We start from the raw sequence: 6,594 nt of genomic DNA, 5'->3' as shown, positions 1-6,594 counted from the left end.
TAACTATATATGGTGTCAGATGGGTACTAGATTTATTGGGGTGATAGATGGAGGGGGGTTTGGTTCTTGAAGGTTCTTTGGAATATACTTTGGGGGACAGGGTGAAAAAGGTGAAGGGATTAAGAAGTACAAATTGGTAGTTACAAAATAGTCATGGGGATGTAAAGTAAAGCATGGGGAATATAGTTAATAATATGGTAATAACTATGTATAGTGCCAGGTGGGTACTAGAGTAGTCAGGGGGATCACTTCTTAAATTATATAGATATCTAACCATGTGCTGTACATCTGAAATTAATATAAAATAATATTAAATGTCAACTGTAACTGAAAAATTCAAAAGGTGGGGAAGGTAAAAGGCAATAAGTGGTTCAAATTTGCAGGTATAAAACAAATAAGTCATGGGGATGTAATATATAGCATAGGGAATACAGTCATTAATATTGTGAAAGTGTGGTGCGGTGTGAGATGGCTGCTGGCCTTATCATGGTGATCACTTCTTTAGATATATGTGTTGAATAACTATTGCGTACACCTGAAACTAATATAATATTGTATGCTAACTATATTTTTAAAAATAAATAAATTAATAAAAAAATAAAAATATGTCCTTCAGATAGCAAAGACTGTTGAAGGTTCTTTGGAATATACTTCACGTCTGTGTTCATGAGACACTTCTGTGAAAATGGAAAGATGCTCCTGTCATGACAGTGCTAATATATATATATATATATATATATATATATATATATATATATATATATATATATATTATATATATAAATTTATATATATATATATATATATATATATAGAGAGAGAGAGAGAGAGAGAGAGAGAGAGAACCGTCATATAATACACCAACTTGATATTCAGAATATAACCGAAGTTCTACATGACAAACCATCTAACGCTATCTGCTAAACATAACCACTCTTCCTGGTTTTTTTTTTTTTTTGGAGGAGGAAGTTATAGTATAATGTTAGAGGTATCTTTTGTGTTTATATTTGGCTGGAGGAGATTAGTTGGTCGCTGTTTCAGTTTTTCAGTGGCTGAGTAATTTGGAAATGAAACTATTACATCAAAGTAGTTTTGACCTAATAACCATTTGGTTAAAGGCCTAATCATTTTATCCCTATTTTTAAATGCTACTTAATACAACAGTTTCCTTTTGAGGTAGATCTTGGTAGAGGTTGAAACATTTCAATTATATAAATTCAAATTGTTGCCTCTCATTAATAAAACATTTGGAAATTATTTCCACAGTCTTCTTTAATCCCTAGCATGACCTCTCCCCTGCCAGCTACCCATCTTGCACGTTCCCGTTCTCAAATTATTTTCCTCATTCCTGTACAAATTCCCAATATTCTACTTTTTCCTCACATCTTTTCCACAACCCTCTACTCTCAACTGAGGACACTGCCTCATAGTTTTTTGAGAAAACAGAACCTGTCAGAAGTTGCTCATCTTCCGATTCCCAAATCTATGATTCTACTTGACTTGTACATTTTCTTTTTCTTACCTCCTGTTTCAACAGAGGGAGTGTCTCTACTCCCACAATTGAACTCCTGCTCTGGATCTAATCCCTCCCTCTTCACATCATCATCTCTCCCTTTCTAAAGAATTATTCTGATCCTGTGCTCTCATCTGTAAAAAAAAACAAACAAAAAAACAAAAAAACAAAAAAACAAAAAAAAAAAAACACAACCCTTTCCTTGACTTATATCCTCTTTAAGCTACATTTCTTTCTTTCACTTCCCCTCACAGAAGGCTTAAATATCCTGTCTCTACATGCTCTATACTCCCTCAACAAGTCACTCTTGAATCCTTGCCAATCCAGCTTCCTTTTCCCACCGTGCATCTGAAATTGTGCCTGCCAAGGTCAACAGTGACCTCAATATTGCCAAATCCATTGGCCACTTTGGTCTTTATCTTACTTGATTCTTCAGCAGCATCTCTCTCCCTGGAAACATTCTCCACTCAGGTTCTGTGATGCCACTATGTGCAGAATAAACATGGCAGGCCTCAGATTGTTATCCTTCAAAGGGGCTTACAAGGCTGGCCCTTGCCTAGCATTTGGGAACTTGATTTTCAGGAGTGTTGCTGTTGTTCCCTAACTGATAATGATGGCACACTGTATCTAGACTGTATAAACAATGTGGTTTATGCAGAACACCTGATTTCCTTCTGGGAATGTGGAATTTTGTAGGCAGAGGGTGCCTACATGACCAGACCCCCTACCCCCCAAAATCTTGGGCACTGAGTCTCTAACGGGCTTCCTTGAGAAACATCACACGTGTTGCTATATTTGCATTGCTGGGGGAAGAATGTGTTCTGCATGACCCTTCATGGGAGGAAGAGGGCATAAGGAAGGCAGCCCATGGATCCTCCAGACTCCACCAGTGTCTTTTCCTCTATAACCTAGTGCTGTGTGTTTACAATAACACCGTGATAAATCTTAGCTGTGATTACAAGTATATGCTGCTTCAGTGAGCCTCCTAGTGAATATCTGAACACAGAGCTTGTCTTGAGGACTCCTAACACCACTCTGTCCTGGTTTTCCTGTTCTCATACTCCTTTACTGGTTTCTCCTACTCTGTCTCAACTAGAGCCTCAAGGTTTTACTGTCTTCTCTTCTTTATACTGTTTTTCTAGGTAATCTTATTTGCTCCCTTAACATTAAATATAATATCATCTATATGCTGACAACTTCCAAATTTATATCTCCAGCCTGGTTCCGACCACTAACTCTAGAAACTGATATCTAAAAGCCTATTTGAATCTTCACTTAGGATCTTGTAGGCAAATTTGATACGGCCAGTTTGGAACTCAATGATTGCTTTTTCCCAAACCTGGTCCTACCCTATTTTCCCTATCTCAATGAATGATACTACTAGGTACACTCTATTACCAAAGGCAGTAATTTGGGAGCCATCTGTGAACTCTTCCCTTTCTCTCATGTGACATTCTATCACCAAATCTTATTAGTTCTACCTCTAAGATATTTCTTAAATCTGACCACTTCTCACTTGTCTCTTCCTTATACAAACCAATCATCATCTCTCACTAGACTGCTGAAATAGCCTCCTAATTAATCTCACTACTTCCATTCTTACCCCTGTATAATCTATTCTCCATTCAGAGTCAGACAGTTCTTTTGAAAGTTTAAATCAAATGATGTCATTTTCCTGACTAAAAACTTGTCTATTGGTTTCCATTGCACTTAGAGTAAAACTGAATTCTTGGTCCACCTATTAGGTTAGAAGAAAGAGTAGGTGCTCTTGCATTGTGAAAAAGCTTGTCTTGATCAATAAACTGAGAGAAAGTCGGAGTACCTGGAACGGAATGAGTGAGAGAGGAAATCAAGATATGAGATGAAATATTAAGAGAGGAAGGGGTCTTTTCTTGCAGGGCCTTGTTTTATGAGTATTTATTACAAAAATCTGTGCTTGTATATGAAAGCAAAAATCATAACACAAAAATGTTCTTCAATGAACTGATCATTTATAAAATGAGTCCTAATTCAAATATTTTTCCATACGAAACACTAGTACCTTATCTCATTCAGTTGCCCCTCCTCATTGGCTTGAACTTTGAGATTGTGGTAAACATTGAAAAATATCAATCAAATGCAAATGAAATTAATCAGAATGAATGTAACTGATGATTATGCACCAGGTATAAGATTTCATGAAGTTGATGAGAGTGATATTAGAGAATACTTGAATTCACACACAATGCTGTTGGCAAGTGAGGCTCTGCAGTGATAACCGTTAATGATAGAAGCAGAGAAAATAGAAAAGGAATGTGCTTCAAAAAGGAATAATTTGAATATCAAGCAATTAAGAGAAATCACTAAGAATTGATAAGGCTCCAGATAATTTTTGCAAAAATGACTCTGCCCATTAAGAGAATGAACAACAACAACAAAAAGGTTAAAGACTGGAAGAAAATTTGCAAATCACACATATGGTACAGGATTTAACCCCAGAATATATAAAGAAATCTTAATACTCAATAATAACATATGATCTCACTTATATGTAGAATCTAAAGAAAAAAAATGAATGAAACAAAATAGAAACAGACTTATAGATACAGAGAACAAGCTGATGATTACCAGATAGGAGGGAGTCAGGGTGGTGGTGTGAAAAAGGTGAAAGGATTTAGTACAAATTGATAGTTACAAAATAGTCATGGGGATGTAAAGTACAGCATATGGAATATAATGATAATATTGTAATAATTGTGTACTATAATACCAGGTGGTTATTAGACTAGTCAGGGCAATCACTTTTTATTTTATTTATTTAAAAAAAATTTTTTTATTGGGGAAAATTGGCAATAGTGTGTTTTTCCAGGGCCCATCAGCTCCAAGTCAAGTCATCGTCCTTCAATCTAGTTGTGGAGGGCACAGCTCAACTCCAAGTCCAGGCGCCATTTTCCATCTTAGTTGCAGGGGGCATCCCATGTGGGAATTGAACCAGTAGCCTTGTTGTTGACAGCCCGCACTCTAACCAACTGAGCCATCCGGCCACCACAAGGGCAATCACTTTTTAAATTATATAAATGTCTGTATACCTGAAACTATTTTGTATCTATGAGTCTGTTTCTGTTTTGTTTGTTTATTTTGTTCTTTAGATTCCATATATAAATGAGATTATACGGTATTTGTCTTTCTCAGTCTGACTTACTATTTCACTTAGCATAATACCTTCTAGGTCCATCTGTCTGTAGCAACCCCTTAGGCTTTTGAAGTTAGAGGTAGGATCCTACTTCTCACTAAGACCTAGATAATGGGAAATTTTCCAAATCTAGCGAGTGGGTCCAGATGTTCAGTAGTCAAAAACAATTATAGATGCCCACTATTATAAATTTCCTGAATAAAGAAAATTAGGTATATTTTTAGTAGGATCATGTTCTAGCAGAGTTAGTCAAATGTATTCTTTGTATTAGTAATTATGGACTTAAAAACTGTCCATAAAACTTACTTTTTTTTTTTTTAAAGTGGTCACTGTTCATTAACTGACCAGATTAGAGAAATAACCATGGTAAATACCTTCATTCATCCTTCTAATAACCCTGTTGATCTGGTATTCCCTGTTGCCAGCCTCTCCACCTTCTACAAAATGGGTGATCTTTTTCTTCTTTCTACCTCGTGGAGAAGAAAATTTGAAGGCTGCGGGAAGTTGTTTGCTTCTCTGAAGTGTTTCCAATAGCACAGATCTCAGGAATCAGATCCTCTATTCAGGTGATGTCAATGTGCTATCTGCCGGGGCAATTTGCTTTTTGTTGACTTTGCCATAAGTAGGCTTGTAGATCAGTTCATTTACTGACTTCAGGTTTGGGTACCCCCATGCAATATATGGTTCCACAGTCCTCAGCATGTTAATTAAAGCCTGTTGAGCTTTACAAAGATGCCATTGAAGATCTGGAGAAGGTGAAGAAGCTACAGCACCTTTTGGACCTTGGGGCTCACACCATGGATGCCTCTGATCCTGATGACAAATGACAATTTGGGTACCTCAGGTACATAGAAGTTGCCAGCTTTTCTTGCCATCCTCGCCACTCGAATCTCAGTCCTGTACATCTGCCTATATTCTTTGTGATAGTGCTTAGCTAAATTTTCATAGATAAGCTTTCTTCTTGCCGTTCAAAGCATATTTTGGGCAAACTTCTATCTCAGGTGCTTGATCTTCAGCTCTGCGAAATTCCTTTGCTTTTTCTTAAGGGTTTTTGGCACACCAGGAAATTTCTTCTTCGCTTCTGTACCCTCCATGGTTCTGGTCGGATAAAAGAGGCATAAAACCTACTCTTTGCTCTTGAGAGATATGTCTTTTCATTCATGTATTCGCTTACAGTGAATGAATCAAGAATGAATGATGCCAGTGTATGCCTTTCCACTGCATATTTGAGTAAAGACTATGAAATGAAATGACTGCATTTGGGGCTCTTGGTGGTCTTCAAGTGGTGTTAAAGTAAAACTGAATTAATCAGACATTCATAGGCAAAAATATGAACATTGACCTAAATGTCATATCTCATACAAAAATTAAATCAAAAAGGATCATGGCCCTAAAAGCAAAACATAAAACTTTTAGGGGAAAAAAAAAATCTTTGAGTCTAGAACTAAGTAGAGTTCATAGATTTAACATCAAAAGTTTGACCCACAAAAGGAAAAATTGATAAACTGGACCTCATCAAAATTAAAATCTTTTACTTTAGAACAAAAGATCTTATTAAGAGGATAAAAAGACAAGCTACAAACCAGGAGAAAATATGTGCAAGCCACATATCTGACAAAGGAACAGTGTCTGGAATATATAAAGAATTCTTAAAACTTAATAAAACAAGAACAACAAAAAAACAAAACACAAGCAATCGAATTAGAAAGCAGGCAAAAAATATGAGTATACATTTCACCAAAGAGGATATGCAGGTGGCAAATAAGCTCCTGAAAACATGGTCAACATCATTAGCCATTAGGGAAATGCAAATTAACTCCATACTTATCAGAATGGTTAGACAGTAGTGACAATACCAAAGGTTGGCAAGATGCAGAGAAACTGGATTACTCATACATTGCTGGTATGT

At 36.3% G+C, this 6,594-nt stretch overlaps 1 pseudogene; it reads right to left on the bottom strand.

Moving 5' to 3' along the window:
- Positions 1–5,021: 5,021 nt before the first annotated feature.
- LOC109438902 (large ribosomal subunit protein uL30) lies at positions 5,022–5,923 on the bottom strand (annotated as a pseudogene).
- Positions 5,924–6,594: the final 671 nt, after the last annotated feature.

This window comes from Rhinolophus sinicus, linkage group LG05 (assembly GCF_036562045.2).
Source record: "Rhinolophus sinicus isolate RSC01 linkage group LG05, ASM3656204v1, whole genome shotgun sequence".
Taxonomy (NCBI): domain Eukaryota; kingdom Metazoa; phylum Chordata; class Mammalia; order Chiroptera; family Rhinolophidae; genus Rhinolophus; species Rhinolophus sinicus.
The sequence above is the reverse complement of the archived record's forward strand: the minus strand, read 5'-3'. Positions and strand labels throughout refer to the sequence as shown.